This window comes from Chiloscyllium plagiosum, unplaced genomic scaffold (assembly GCF_037043375.1).
Source record: "Chiloscyllium plagiosum isolate Xiang-an unplaced genomic scaffold, Cpla_swu_hap1 HiC_scaffold_18, whole genome shotgun sequence".
In the NCBI taxonomy this organism is placed as follows: Eukaryota; Metazoa; Chordata; class Chondrichthyes; order Orectolobiformes; family Hemiscylliidae; genus Chiloscyllium; species Chiloscyllium plagiosum.
The window spans coordinates 113,664,723-113,681,298 of NW_028270156.1; the positions used below are offsets into that span (position 1 = coordinate 113,664,723).

Genomic DNA, 16,576 nt, shown 5'->3' on the forward strand with positions numbered 1-16,576 from the left:
GAAACCAATTAACGTGAACATTTTATGAAGAGGATAGATATGTATGACAAGGATAAGCCTATATTGGGAAGGAATACAGTGATATAAATGAAAGACGGGAGACAAGATATTTTGAGGAGATTTGGGAAGAATGCTTTCACCTATAGCGTGTTGTTTATCTGGAAATCATTATCTGAACATGTGGTAAAGCTAAGTGTCATGAGAACGTTTCAGCAGTCTGTAGCCGAACACGGGAAGAGCCAGAGCACACGTGGATAAGGACCAGGTACTGGAAAGTGTGACGAAGGCAGACAGACGCGAGGTGGGTGCCCTGAACGCAATGGGTCAAAGACAAAGTTGCATGCTTAAAGAGCGCTGCTGGTGTGACTCTGTGGCGCAATGGAAAGCGCGTTGGCCTTCTATGCCTTTGTTCAGGTTGCGATTCAAAGGTTGTGGGTTCAAGTCCCATCAGAGTCGAGTTTTAGTTTATTGTTTTGAATGTGGTCAGACCAGACTCGGCTGTTATCTGAAAACCGAACAATATTCGTGCAGAAACCCACTGTCTCGAAACGGAACAGTTTCCTCTCACAGATTTACATTTTCGATGCCTATTTGTGATAGAGATCGATAAATATCTGTTAGCCACTAGGCAAAGCGATGATGTGGATAGGCTGGAAAAAGACTTAAAATTGTTGTGTCAGCCATGATGATATCGAATGACGTGGCTGGGCAGGATCGGTGTTCAGAATGGCCTCCTTCTGCTCCTTTGTGTCTGTGCCATTTCTGGCCCAGGCTTTTAAACTATCACAATAAGGACAATATGAATTAACCACCAAGTAATACTTTGGTCTCACCTCCATTTCGCTTCCCTCCCAGCTGGAATAGACAGCTCTTGTTTCAGATTTAGATCAGACAGTGGAGGATTCTCACAAGTTCTCCTTCAGGCTGAACGTTCCTTCACATAGGTTTCCAAGTGGACACGTGGAGCAAGCAATTGCATGGATGCTGGGGATTCAAGGGCAGATTTCCCCTTTGCTGGTCAGGAATTCTGGCCAAGGTAATGAACGTGAAGTTCTGATATTTTGAGTCTTCCTCTGTACTCTTGCGACTTTACTAATTAAACTGAATTTCAATTTGCCCTTACAAAACATTATTCAGTCTTCACTGTTTATACAAACCATGCAACGTGCTCGTGGATGCAGTAGGCTGAACATTATTCACGTTGTGTGCAGTGTGGGTCGATGCACACGTGGAAAAGGACCAGGTACTGGAAAGTGTGACGAAGTCATATGAACATGCCAAAGGACGTTGGTGAAATATCAGTGAATCGAATTTTCTGACGAATTGAAGCCGATAGAAGGAAAATCCCAGTACAGTGGCGACATCACGTTGCCTGTGATCAACGCAGGATACCATGGTATTTGTACGCAGTATTCAATAAAGCCGATTTTCACCACATTTTTCTATATCACTTTCTTGAACCTGATGCTTCATAATCGATGATCCATGATCGGTATAACCTCCTATGCACTATGTTTCATGTCAGATCCACAGAAAAAAAATGAGTAATTGGGTTGAGGGTCCCAGTGGTAAGTTCAGGAGCCATTCGTCACCATTAGATGACAGGTCCAGTGGTGCAATTAGTTAGTTTTCTATACTTGCATGACAGAACGGCAGGACATGAGCTGCCAAAGTTGCGCATTCGATTCTCGCCAGGTCTTTGTTTTACTGATAGTTACCAGAGATGATTGCAACTTCAAGCTGAAGATCAGTTCAAACCCAGAATATTACACTGCAAAAACGTACCGTTGGCCCTAATGTTGCACACACCTATGATGCCAATCTGAAGTCCATCTGAACAGCATTTTACCATTATAATCTGTAAGTTTATCCAATGATCATTTAATTGCCCTGAAGGTTGGTGAGTCTACGACTGTTGAAGGTAAGACGTTCAGCACCCTTACTACTCTCTGAGAAAGGAATCTACCTCGGCATCTATCACCCTCAAATTACATCGATGCGCCCTTGTGCCAACCATCACCATTTGAAGAAAAAGGCCTTCACTGTCCACCTTACGTCAGCCTCTGATCATCTTTTATGTCTCTATTAATTCACCTCTAAAATTTTTCATCTCTATCAAAAACAGCCTCAAGTCCCTCAGCGTTTCCTCGTTAGACCTGCCCATCATAGAAGGCAACATGCTCGGAAATCTCATCTGTACCCTTTCCAATGCTTTCACATCCGTCCAATAATGTGGCGATCAGAACTGCACGCAACTCTACAAATTTGGCAACAGCAGAAACATTTCTGGAGATGCAAAGGGGTCATTTGGCCCTGAAACTTAATCCCTCTCCCAATAAAATCTAACACACTATGCTCCTTGCAAGCAAATCGATCAACGTGGATGTTAACTTTCATAGTTTTACGTATATAGGCACCGAGACCTCTCTGCTCATCTAAACTTCCAAGAATATTACAATTAGCCTAGAACTCTTTATTCTTGTTGCTCCTTCCAAAGTAAATCATCTCACACTGTTCCATATTAACCTCCATTTGCCACCTCTGAGCTCAGATCTGCAGATTATCCATGTCCCTCTGTAATCCGCAGCAGACTTTGGCACTGTTGATAATTCCATCGAGCTTAGTGTATTCAACGAATTCACTCATCATTCATGACCCTAATCCAGGTCATTTATAAAAGTGACAAACAGCAGTGGATCTAAAAAGGAACCTAGTGGTACACCATGAGTAACTGAACTCCAGGATGAATATAACCCATCAACTACCACACTCTATGTTCTTTCAGCTGGCCAATTACAGATCTAAACGGCTAAATCACGGTCAATCCCATGTCTCTGTATTTTATGCCAGCTAAAGACTTCTCATGTCTCCTCTTCGTTCTAAGTAGCTCTCTCTTTTGGACAGTCCTGGCCAGGTTTTAATTTTCAAGTGCCCTATTTCAGCCTTCATATCTCATGTTTACATGCACCTCCTTGTCCCTCTTGACAAGAAATTCAACTTTTTCAGTAAAAATGGCTCAGAGTCTCGACCTCATATTCCCTGCATGACGCACACCTACTTATCAAAGACATGCAGGAGTTCTTCCCTGAACAAGTTCCATTTTTCAGGTGTGCATAACCCCTGCGGTTGCTTTCCCCATCTGGTGCATTCTAACTCTTGCCTGATCGCATCATACTGGCCTTTATCCCGGCGGTAACTCATGCTCTGTGATAAATGTATCTATTCCTATCCATCACTAAATAAACATACCGAATTGTGGTCACTCTCACCAAAGTGCTCACTTACCTCCAAATCGAACAGCTGACTTGCTTCATTACGTAGTACCAAATCCAATGAAGTTTTGATTCTTTTTGGCCTGTCTACATGCTGCGTCACGAAACCCTCCTGCACACATGGACAAAGACTGACCAATCAGAGGTAATCAAACAATAATATTTGGAAAGTTAAAGTTCCCCACTACAACTACCCTGTTACTTTCGTTCCTATCCAGAATCATCTTTGCAATCTTTTCCTCCATATCTCTAGAACATTTTGGTGGTGACCTCTACTTTCCTGACTTTAATTTCAGCCCATTCTAGTTCAGCAGATTCAGTAGAATCCACACCAAATATCCTTTCTGCTACCATAGTACTGTCTTTGACGAATAACGTCATATCTCCCCCTCTGTAACGACTTTCCTCTTCTTTCTGAAAACTCGAAACTGAGATGCCAGGAACACCCATTCCTTTCAGTGCTCCATTCATGTCTCTGAAATGGCCACAACATTGAAGTCCCAGTTATCAACCCATGACACCTGCTTTATCACAGATGCTCCAGGCGGTGAAGTAGACACACTTCAAATAACCTTCGTTCTTCCAAATATACACTCGCGAACACGAAAACCTATTTATGACCTCACCACTCACAACTTCCTGCACACTGCAGCTAACATTCAGGTTCGCACTCCGCTGCTGAATTCGTTTAAACCCTTCTCAATCGCGTTAGAAAACACCCCTCAAGATATTGGTACCCTTCAGGTTCAGGTGAAGACCATCCTGTTTGTAGAGGTCCAACTGACTCCAGAATGAGCCACCACTATCCAGATATCCGGATCCCTATCACCTGTACCATCCTTACAAACACGTGTTCTCCTGCTCTCTCTCTCCCTATTCTTTCCCTCACTACGACGTGGCATGTGTAACAAATCAGAGAGAACAACTCTGTTTGATCTCGATCGAAGCTGTCACCCTGGATCCCTGAATTTCTGCCATACATCCACATCAATTTTCTGACCTATGTTGTTGGTGCATATGTGAACCACGACCTCGGGCTGCTCCCCCTCCCACTGAAGGATCCTGAAAACACGATGTGAAACATCACCACCCCTGGTAACTTGGAGGGATCACATCAATCATGAGCCTGCCCTGTACCCACAGAAACTGCAATCGGTCCCCCTCACTATTTAGTCCCCAGTAACTATTGCTCTCCTCCCCTCTACCCTACCCTTCTGATCAACAGGGACAAACACTGTACCAGAGACATGTACCCCATGGCTTAGCCCTCGTATGTCATCCCCCCATAAAGTAACAAATACGGTATGCTTGTTACTAAGGGGCATGGCCATAGCGGATGCCTACACTGGCTGCCTGTTCCCTTTTCGTCTCCCGACTGTATCCCATCGACCTTTTTCTTGTATCTGAATTGTAACAGCCTCCATATCACTCCTCTCTTTTCCCCTCAGACTCCTGAAAGATGCAATGTCCAGCTCCAGTTCCCTAATGCAGTTGCCAAGGAGATCGAGTTGGGTACACTTCCCGCAGATTCAAATGTCAGGGACATTACTGTAAAGTCCAAGCTCTCACATTCTACAGGAAGGCCATTCAAATTGCCGACCATCCATTTCTAATGTTCTGAATTCACACACACACACACACACACACACAGATATGCGCGTATATATATATATATATATATATATATATATGTTTACAAGTTGCAAAAGAACATTGAGTAAAACAGCATTTATTCTAAAGAAATATGATTTCGTTGAGTGTACTGTCCTTGGGAAAGACCTCAGTTACTTAAGACCAGCCATAAATACTCCCTGAGTGAATATCCATCACTCAATACAGATACAGAGGCGATTTTTGAAGTCGATGGCATTTCTCATATCGCTGAGCCTGCGCTGTGTTAAATTCTGGAAAGGTTTTTTAGCCCGTTTCATATTACTGATATTTATGCAAACTCGCAAAGGCCATTAAAACAATCCACAAAGTAGTGGATTTATCTCATCGGACATTTTGACTGATATCGGAAAAACTGGAATCGAAATGACAAAGATGTTTTTAAGTACTGCTATGAAGATTACAGAATTCAAACAGGAATATTTTTCGTGTCTTGTCACGGTATATTTTTGGGGAAGATGAGTGAGCAGCAAAGGGACTCACTCCCTTCTCTGTGATGCAGCCAAATTTCCCAATGCAACAGATGAAGCAAAAAAGGTGCATTACACACGGCAGGTCAGTTCCAACTCACGATAGTATAGTTTCACTTTGATTATCGCCATCGTTGAAAATATTAGCTGAGTTGGGAGATCAGGATCCTGAGGGTATGCTGAGACATTGCGACAATTAATCACACATTGTTGGCATCACTTTATATCATAAACCTGTTATGTAGCGGACTGAACTAATCGGCTTCCCTTAAATGCTGATCTAACACAAACAGCTCAGTTCTTTTACAAGTTATAGAAGTTCACGTAGAACAAGCTGCTCAACCTTTCCTCACAATCAGCTCATTCTATACTTAGTCGTACTCAGTTGCAGGTGTTATGAGGTTTCTTTCCAATTAACGTTAACCAATTAGAGAGTGTGCACCTCACGCGTACCCATCCTGGCCGCCCAGACTCCCTGTCCCAGTGAAATTCACTCTGCACGCGTCTTTCCAAATATTTTAGAATCGGCTTCTGAATAATTTTTCCTGCGAAAAAGTAATCATTTTCGAGTTCAATGGCTGTAGAGGGAAAAAGAAAACGTGCTCCAAACTTCTTTTTATCATTCATCGCTAGTTTTGAAGTTCTAAACTCTAGACGTAGATCCATCCGAATGAGGGAATTTCCCTCCTGTTTACACTCACCAAATTTACATCGCCTGGAAACCTTCTCTATGGACACAACTCCGTTTTACCTGGTGTCACGCCGTATGATCGATTCGTCTTTTCCACCAACCCATGAAACCCCGCCTTGTCTTTTCAAATGGCATTATCCCTCACTACATCGTTGGCCTCCTTTCCATTTCCTTGTTTCCAAGTAAACGCTGTCCATTCTTCCTGACGTCTTTTCACTCCAGTCATCGTAATCCATGTCGTTTATTATCTCTTTATATCCCAGTATAGAAAGGATGCTGGTCCAATGCAACACATGAAAACCCGCTCTAATGCTGGATACTGCCATTACCAATGTAGGGAAAATGGGAGCTAGTTCAGTCAAAAGTGAATCCGTTGGTTGTCGCACTATGGATCAATCCCTGACTGGGAAGTGCTTTTCCTCACTTTTTTCCCCTGTCTGAACATGTGCTAAAGCAACACAGAAAGGGATCATAGAATGCCTACAGTTCAGAAACATGCAACAAATGCACACCAATCCTCCAAGATTTAACCCTCACAGAACAATTCTTTACCCTTTTTCTCTTCATTTGCACCTGAATAATGCACCTTACTGACAGTCGACTCAGTTGTCGGCAAATCATATCTCTGGCGCTTTGAGGCAGCAGTGATAACCAGTGAGCCACCTTGCGGCCCTGTACAATATTGCAACTCACATGCGAACGCGGTTGAAATGCGATTCCTGTCAAATATGCTCTACTTTTGTTGTTGCCCATATCAGGTACAATAATTCCTGATACCGTGACCAAGAAATGAACCCAAACCACAGCAGTGAAAGCGCTGCATCATAACCACTAGTCATCCAGGAAGGACGGCATGTGTAATTGCATCTTCTCTTCACAGCACAGCTTTCTTTCCTTGCGATGAGAATTCTTTTCCAAAAAAGAATGTTCGTGACAAGGTCTGGAGATTTATCCGCCTTTGAACATTTTCTGAGACCTTCAGCAATTATTTTCTTGTAATAAGAAATATTCATCAGTTTGTATTTCCATGATTTCTGCAGTCTCCTTGAGTGCAACATATCTCAAACTGAACTATTCCATCTTGCTTGCATTTGGTCTGTATCTCTCTAATCATTTCTTCTTCATCTAAATATCCAAATGTCTTTCTAATAATGTAACAGCATCTCGATGTACCAATTGCTCCAGCAGTTGATTCCATATAGAAACCATCCTCTGCGTGAAAAGGTTATCTTGCCATTCCGTGTAAATCTTATGGGTTCTGGACTCCCGTATCCAAGGGAAAAAGACCTTTGCTGTTCACCTTCTCGAGAGCACTCATGATTTTATGAATCTCTATAAAGTCATCCTTCGACCTCCGATGCTGCAGTCCGACAAGTCAAAGCCTACACAGTCTCTCCTCGTTATATTACAATCGAGTCCTGGGAAAATGTAAACGCTTTGTTGCATGAAGCAACACAGAGTCGAATGCAAACCAGCCGCTAGAAATATCACCTAATGTCAATTTCTTTGATGATTGGTCAAATAGTTTAAGAGAAGGAATCGTCCTCTTCATACATGGAGAGTGAACATTCGGTCTTGCTTTCTGTACAGTAAAAACTGACGTGAAAAATTCGTTTAATGGCTCTTCCATCTGCTGAGCTCAAACGCAATGAAAACCTCTTTAATCTTTATGGTACTATTTATAGAATTGTTCTCTTTCCAGATATGTACTTGAAGACCCTCTTCGGATTATCTTCAGCCCTGGCCGATTCGATAATTTCATATCCCCACTTTGTCTTCCTGGTCTGCATCTTATTGAAGTCCCGAAAAGAAAGTCATTTGAACCCTGTGACAAACAGATTTTAATCAGCAATGGATTCGAAGGATAGCTGATATTGCAGGAAACTGTACCCGTGGATTACCAGATCAGCCGTAATCTCACTGAATAGTGAGAGCAGACTGTATAGGTTGAATTGCTGACTTCTGCTCTTGCATCTTATTGTATTTTTTTTTCTGGACTTCAAAATGCTTCTGTTTTTCCTTTATCAATATATTTCCCGGGCATTAGAAGAAGAAGATTTCCAGTGCAAAGGCTTAAAACCAAATATCATTTCAGCATCTGATGATGTTGTCCAATTGATTGTTGCTTGAATATGATTCGCTTTTGAACATGGAAGGGAAAAGCATCATTCACAGTGTGGAGAAACTGTGTCTTGTACGTGTGGACAGGGATTCAACAGATAAACTGCCTTGTCAGAACATAAACGCAGTCAGACGAGGTCGAGGTCATTCGTCTGGTTCGAGTGTGGGATAGAATTCACTTGATCCACCACACTGTTTGAACAACAGCATTTCCACACAGGATTTTTTTTAAATGCCCTGAAAGTGGGAAGCGCCTTAAAATCTCTGAGGATCTGTTGACCCATCAACGTGTTGACACGAATGAGAAACGTCAGTTGCTCTCAAAATGGGCCTGGATTCAAGTGGTTAATTCGACTCACTGTGCTCCCGCCATCTCACTGTGTGGAGAGGCTGTTCATCTGCACTGGTGTGGGAAGTGATTTGATGTGAAATCCAAACTACTGAAACAACAGCAAGTTCATAAGTGAAGGAAGTGCCTGGTTTTTACTGTGCTTCATCGTGTGCCAAAGTCTCAACTAGAAGGTTTGGTTTCAATTCCAGCTTACTGTGGAGCTGTACCAAGGAATCTAACTGTTTCTTAATTGGTGATTGACTGATGCCCATTGTGTCTTCTTTCCGATGAAGTTAATATTCCAGAAGAAACTAAATGTGTTCCAGTTTCCTCCTGTTCTACAGCAGCTAATTCATTCAAAATAAATGCTTCAAACATCAGAGAAGTGCCTGCTTTTCTCCACATTCTACAGACAGGAAATGCTTGTGTGACTGAGAAGTCACAAATGGTGCTAAATAATATGCAGTCAGGTGTGGCATTTGGCGCAATAGTCACCACTGTTTTCTCACAGGGCCAGGGCCCTTGCTTCAACTGCAGTCTTGGGTGATATTTTGTGTGGAGTTTGCACAATCTCCCCATGTTTGTGTTATTTCCATTCCACGGCCCAAAGATGTGCTGGTTAGGAAGATTTGCAATTGCTAAATTATCCAAGGAAGTCTGGGTAAGACACTTAGCGATGGGAAATGCAGGGTTACTGAAGGAGGTTGGCGGATTATTCTGGGCGGGATAGTGTTTGGAAGGCAGGTGTGAACTTTTTGGGTAAATTGGCCCGTCTCAGGGATTCCATGTTTCTGTGAGTCAAATAACCAACGCTTATTTTTTGATTGAACAATAGACATTGAAACAGCTCAGAACGATTGGGACTGAGAGAATAACCTGCAAAACCCCTGCAGTGATGTGCTGGGCTTGGGATGATTGACATTCAGAAATTGCAAGCATTTGGGCTGGATGATTACACCAAGAGTTACATTGTTGAAAGCACACATGTTCTCTTTAAAATAGTGTATTTTCTGAACGTTGAAGGAAATTAAGACTGCATGCTTTGCTCCCTGAATGAAAAGGCTGGGGGACGGGCTGTTCCAAAATAGATACAGGTAACACTTCTCGGTGAAAACCTAATTTTTTTCTTGCTGTTTCGACAACAACTCCCCTTGAAACAATTACATTAAATTATGTCCAGGGTCCCAGAAGCTAATAAATTTTCAATTTTTGTTTTGCTTTGGCATCTGGAATCTAATCAATTTATACAAATTAATGTGTCATTGGAGTGTATATAAACCAATATTTTGAAAACTAGAGTGAGAGCTATTGCTGGAGAGTTACCTGCCTATCTAACACTTCCCTCTCTAAGAAATTAGAAAGCACTCTCTATCAAAAGGTACCTTTTTCTGCAAAACGTACTCTGTAAAAATGAAAGAAGTTGAAACAATTGAGATAAGCAGATAGAAGTTGGAAACAGCGGAGCACATACAAACTGTGTCGACTTGAGATGAAGTTGATGTAATGTATAACAAATGTGTTATTGAAACAGCATGTTAATAGATTGCTTTCAGTTAAAGAAAATAATATTTAGTTTGTTGATTATTTGTTTACTATTCGCAATAGATTGAAATAAAAAGTTGTTTTTCTTTAAGTGTTGGAATAGATTACGATTTGAGGAGAGGTTTTCCGAATGTTTGCTATTAATTAACGAGGGATTCCACGTCCTCGTTGTAACAATGTTTCCTTTGATTCCAACTGACTCCAGTTTTGCAAAAGCTCTTCAATGACTTCGTCATTCGGACGCACCCTTAATTTCAAGGGCAGTCAGTCTCACCTTGCCTTGTGAGTGCAGTATTTTATCTATTTTGGACTATTTCTGTTATGAGGACAAAAGCTAAGTGCCTCTGATGGAACACGCAGTATCAGACAGCAGCTTATTGTTGACTGAGTACAACCTGAAAGCACAGTTATTACTCACTGCCATCACCTTGCTGATGGTTGAGCATTTATTGACTGGACTAAGGGTTGGATTTGTCCTGCTTTTGTGGACTGGTCACAACTGGGCATTTTTATTAACCTGTATTAATATGAATGTCGTGGTTCCAATGCGCTGTTGTGAAAGCTGGAGCAGGGCATTGAGTATGATGACCATCAATCATTATATCGAAGGGAAAGACAGACGTGAAGGTCCAAATGTCCGCCTGCTATTCCGATATATCAATGCTGGGGACATTTGGGGTGGGGGAACTAGTATAGAATCGTCCAGGGTCTCCATGATTTCACGCTTCTGCCTGGAGATTACTAAAATGTTTCCGTCTTACCTTGTGCATGGATTGTCCTGGGCGCCCCCGTCTGCCCCATGAAAGAGACAAAATTTGAGATAAGTAGCTCATTTCCACTCTGGCTTGTTAACAGTAAGGACCGAGTTAATATCTCCCTTACCTGTCTACGCTGGCACTAGCCTCATCCTCGTTCGCTCTGCGTTTGATGGATTAATCTTTCCGCCCCCTACTCTTAATGGACAGGAGCCGCTGTCAATCACCTGTTTAGCGGACATGTGCAGTATTATGTGAAGTGTTGGTGCAGACACAAACCACGGCCTGGAGCCATACTGGCTGGAACAGGAGGCTTACTAACACTGGGAATGTCAGAAATACCCAATGTTGGCCTAGAAGTCTAAATAAGACTGATTATTACTTTGTATTTGCGTCGGCTACATAGTTTCCTGCAGTAACAAGCACAGTGTGAACATTCCGAGCTGAATCTCGTCGAGTTACAAGGGAGAGGGACTGTGGACAGTATTGAAAATTAGAAACACTGCCTTAAATCATCTCAGTATTTATTAGAGTTAACTAATCAGCATGAAGTGAAGCAGAAAGCAAGATGGCTCTCGAGATGGATTTAAGATGCAGTTGAGTACAAGCGGAAGAACAGGAACGAAGGGAAAACTGGCAGGTTGAGAGAAATCACATTGAAACAACAGTCTCCGGCAGTTAAACATTTCAGCCATGACGTTAAATTGGAGAAGGCAGACAGGAAATTCAAAACAATTTTTCAAAATCATATGGGTACAGTACAAAATTGATGGTGAGAAAGTGTTCCCACTCGGAAAAGCTTTGAGAGGAAGAGTGGAGAATTTAAAAAAAAAAGAAGAAAATGTGATGCAAGAAATAAACTTCACACAATGTCATAGTTAGAATTTGAACTTTTTATGGATCTGTGGTTTGGGCTTTTCCAGTGAAGGACAGTAAAACATTATTTTATAGGGAAAATTACAGGATTACAGCGGGAGAAGTCAGGGTAATAACACAAAATCAGAAAGCATATTCGGGGAATCGTGTTGACCCAAAGGGTTGAATGACCTCCTCTGTACCTGAACAATTCTGTGATTCAAAATTACTCATCGAATCTCCACACAATCACTCAAGAACATGGCACTAATATTTCATATTCAGTCTGGTTGCTGAACAATGCTGTGATTAATTATTTGAGAGAATCATTGACTAACTTGAATTATCAAGCACATCACTGATTCCAGATGCAATTTTTAAAAAAAAAAGATTCATAAATAAATTATCCGTACCAGAATTTCGATTTTGTGGAAGCGCGAGGAAGAATCTGGGAAACAGATTTATAACTTTGAGGTTAACAGAAAGCAAAAACTTTTGACACGAACTGGTTTCCCTGGCAAAATCCCTGTTCTATATTTGGCAGAGCTGAAGTTTGTGCATTTTTTTCTAATTGATTAGAAAGAGAGTATTTGCTGATGGGAAAATTAAACAAGACACTATACTGAGATCTGAAAGAGCCCCGCGTTTCATCAGCAACTGCACGCTACCTCTCAATGTGTTCATGTGACAAGTTTACTAACATTAGCATTATTGATTCCCGATGTGGGTAAATGGGCCATTCGGCTTATAATGTCCACACCAACTTACTGCACAGCATTCATACGAGAGTCACCCCTCTCCCCACCAACAGCGCACTTTCTAAGACCAGTCAATATAAACCTGAACACTGTGGGCAATCCACTTCACCAGCACACATTTTAACTGTAGGAGGAAATACGCACACTCAAGTGGAGATTGTGAAAATTCCACACAGACTATCACCCAAGACCGAGGTTGAACCCAGATCCTTGGCGTTGTAAGGCAGCAGTGCAAACCACCGTGACAGCCTATTGGTATAAAATTGCAATCGTACATAGAAACTGAGTTGGTGTTCCAATGAACAGACGGCGGAAAGATTAAGAGTCAGTTACGCAGCCATAAATTCACTTGCTTCCAAAATTTGTATGTTTTCCCTGAAACCAATTCTGTGATTGTTTGATGTTTGCAAAGACCAGCCTGCCTCAGCAGCGAATTGATTCAAATATAAGGAAATTTCTCAGCGTTACCCAGGGCATCCTTCTTTCAGTTAGGGTAAGGATCGTGGATGTTACTGATAGAGAGGTCGGAGTAACCTCATATTATTTTGGGTGTGAGCGCCATCACTATCATTCTCATTTCCTCCTCTTAGGTCTCACAGTAAAATCTATGACCGCTGTCTGTTAATATATTTCCGTTTTCCATGGGAACACTTTGATTTTTCACATCGTACTAATTCTCATTAATGTTCCCTGCCTGCAGAGATTCAATGTTAGTTGGACAGGGACATTGGTAAGGTAGTGAGCTCCTCTCTGACAATGGTGGATAGATCTCCACCATTCCTTGAAATCCCTAATTTTGTCTGTTCTCTGCCCTGATCACCTGTGATCGCACACATAAGTACCCCATTCTCACATCCGGAGGGGGGGGGCGGCAAATTAGATACGAATCCAATCCGTTCGTTGATATGGATCAGTTTCTTTTGATTCATGTAACATTTGGCCGTTCTAATTCTGTGATTGAGTCAGTTATTGGTGTCAGGACATGAGCAGAAGCGGTCAAATTTAAAGTGCCCCCGCCCAGGCAACTTTAAATCACATCTACAAACGTGTCTCTCATTCACTTCTAATTGTCACTTTGTACCAGCAACAAAGGCATTAATATTCAGAACAGCAGATAAACTCGCTTCGAATATGTTTACACTGACAGTGGAATGAAAAGTCCATGTTCGGCTCCGAAAACAGATATTCAATGGAAGATTATGCAATGGGGGTGCCAAACTTATGACCTGTTATTTAAAATCGCTCATTCTCCTAACATTGGCAAGTGGACAACACTAACAAGCTACAATCACATCTCTTATCAAGGCCAGGCAACTCTTTAAAAGCCATTCACTGAATTAAATTAACCATCAGAGACCAGCGAATCGGGAACTCACTGTCAGGGTTCGCAGGGGCAGGAACCCACATAACCTACAAAAGTATTCAGATGTGAACTTTTGATGTAAAGGCAAAAAGAAATGCTGGAAAATGGGATGAGGATCTGCAAGCCGTTGATTCTGACAAGAGCACTAGAGGAGATTGATGGCTGATTACCAAACAGTACAACCCCGTTCTACAGGCATCCTTGGTGATCTATTGGTTCGGATTTTGCACTTTTACCACCGCGTCCCGTCTTCGATTCCCTGCCAGCGAATGAGAACTTTATTGTTCCTGACAACGGCAACAGCAAACGCACAGCATCTGTGACATGATTCCTTGCAAAGCCTCGGATCAATTAATCGCCCCGAGAACATCAGAGTCAATGTACTGGCCTCTGACAGAAGGGGCAGATGCCTCGATAATCCCTGCTCCGTCGGTCAGGTCAACCATAATTCTCCTCAGATTCCGCTTCCCAGTGAATTTCTGAAGATTTTAAAACCTGAGATTGGGTATTCTTTTCGTTTCATTGCCATTCCCTGCAGCCACAGCAATTGGATGGCTGGGACTGGAAAGTTGTGCGTGAGCAGCGTTTGAGACTAATCCAGCTTCCTCCTCTGTAATGACTCTGGGACATTGAATCGGATATCCTCAGGGACTTTTATGGAAAGGATTTTTGCTTTTGCCTATCTCGAATTGAATTCTTATCCCAGTTTCACAACAACACTTCATAAGTTTGTGAGAGCCGAAAGCCCTTGCTGCTGAGACCAGCAGTATTCGAACCTGCAATTGCCCAATCTGTAGATAGGCTCATTACCCATTGCGCCACTGGAAACATCTTGGCAAAAGCCTACAAGCCTTGCTGTTGATTCGTAGTCAGGCACGTTACCCATTGCGCCACTGGCCCCGAGCATACTTTGGGCGTGCATGCTGCAAATTAGTGTTGTTAACACGGATATGAACAAGAGCTTTCATGTTCACAAGTTAAACAACTAGCAAAGATAATCACCGTCAATGCTTCACGCCAATGTCCTCAACTTTTTGAAGCAGCGAGTTTCGCAAAGAAAACACATCTGTCCTGATGTTTCTGGCATTCACTCTGTGTCAGATCAAACATTCAATGGGATCACTGCTGATCTGATAAATTTAAACTCCAGTTTCCTCCGTTTCGTCGTTAACTCAAGATAAACTCGAGTGTAATCACAACAATGGATGTTCCCCTTAATTTTCGGAGCTTTCGAGTACATTCACGACCTGTGAGTTTTCGCAGGAAATTGACTAATATGAAACGAGCTAAAATTCGCTTCTTTAGATCAGTGCAGTGTGAAAGGCCACAGGGAGAAAACATTGCCTCCGTTTCTCTTTGCACAGATTAGATTTCCTACAGAGTGGAAACAGGCATTTGGCCTAACAAGTGCCCACCGACAGTTCAAAGAGTAACCCAGAAGACTCAACGTTCTCTGACAAATACACCTATCAGTATCAGCAATTTTTGCATAGCCAATACAACTGACAATATTTGAATAGAGAGAGAAAATCATAGAACCAGGAGGAAACCCACGCATATTCGACGAGTATGCTCAAACTTCACAGAGACAATCGTTCGGTGCTGGAATGAAACCCGATCCATGCCTCTGGTAGGGTGCAGTGATAATCATTGAACACATCCACGAGTTGAAACTTGGTAGTATTTCTCTTTACAATAGATACATATACCTTGGGAAACATATTCCCTCAATCTTCAAAGATGTGCACTGCTAAGGTCTATTTCACTTCAGATTAAAATAGCTTAGCATCCTTTCCCTCAGCCAGATGTCAAAATGCTCCCTGCTCTCTGTGAACAGGAGCTGGACCCGGTGCGGTTGGACCTCACAGCCTGTTGTCCCAATGTTCCCTTCTCAATGTCAATAGAAACTGCTGCAGGTGAGGTTGGAACTCCCACCCTGATATTACAATAATCCCTGCTGCTCCATGTCAAAAGAAATTGCTCCACGTGAGGCTAAAACCCCCAGCCACGTGTCACAATGCTCCCTGCTCCACAACAATAGAAGCTGCTCCAGGTGTCGTTAGAGCTTCCAGCCTCGGTATTTCACGCACCTCTGTACCGTCATAGATGGACCTCGCCCTCATCGATTACATCACTGTTGCCACAGGTGCGTGTTTTTCCCCATCACAATTTCCACTTGGATCTTCGGGACTGTATCACTCAGTTTCACTGACTCTGGACCTGTGAACTGGGATTACATGATATTTCGCAGCAGTGCTTACTTGATTTTGTGAGCAAATTGGAGAAGAAAACCGATGTTAAACTACATTCCTATTGGAAAATACATTTCAACAATACCCTGCAGTATCCCCTAAGCCTTTGAAGTTTTGTAGAAATTCATCAGTCTCAGCATTCAACAACTCGAAGTTAAAAATTCACCCCACCCTGAGTACTCACATCTCAGACACTGTTTTGGCAGCTATTTCTGTTGTGCCTGTTAAGCTGTTCCTGATATATCCTCTGTCACTATCCTTACTGCTTTTGAATAGTAGTTTTACATGTGGCACGGGAAATGTGCTTTGCCTTGTGGCTACCGCAAGTTCAGCGCCAGTCTGAGTTATGGCAAAATACTTCTTTCACGTTGTATGCTACGTAATGCCTGATGTCCCAATGATCCCTTCTCAATGTCAGTAAAAACTGCTGCAGGTGAGGTTGGAGCTCCCAGCTTAATATTGCAATAATTCCTGCTGCTCCGTGCTTCGCAAATG

At 42.3% G+C, this 16,576-nt stretch overlaps 1 non-coding gene across 1 annotated transcript; it reads left to right on the top strand.

Annotated features, from left to right (window-relative positions):
* The first annotated feature begins 364 nt into the window (after positions 1-364).
* trnar-ucu (transfer RNA arginine (anticodon UCU)) lies at positions 365-456 on the top strand. The gene is given in 2 exon segments: positions 365-401; positions 421-456. It is a non-coding gene; the product is annotated as a tRNA-Arg (tRNA).
* Positions 457-16,576: the final 16,120 nt, after the last annotated feature.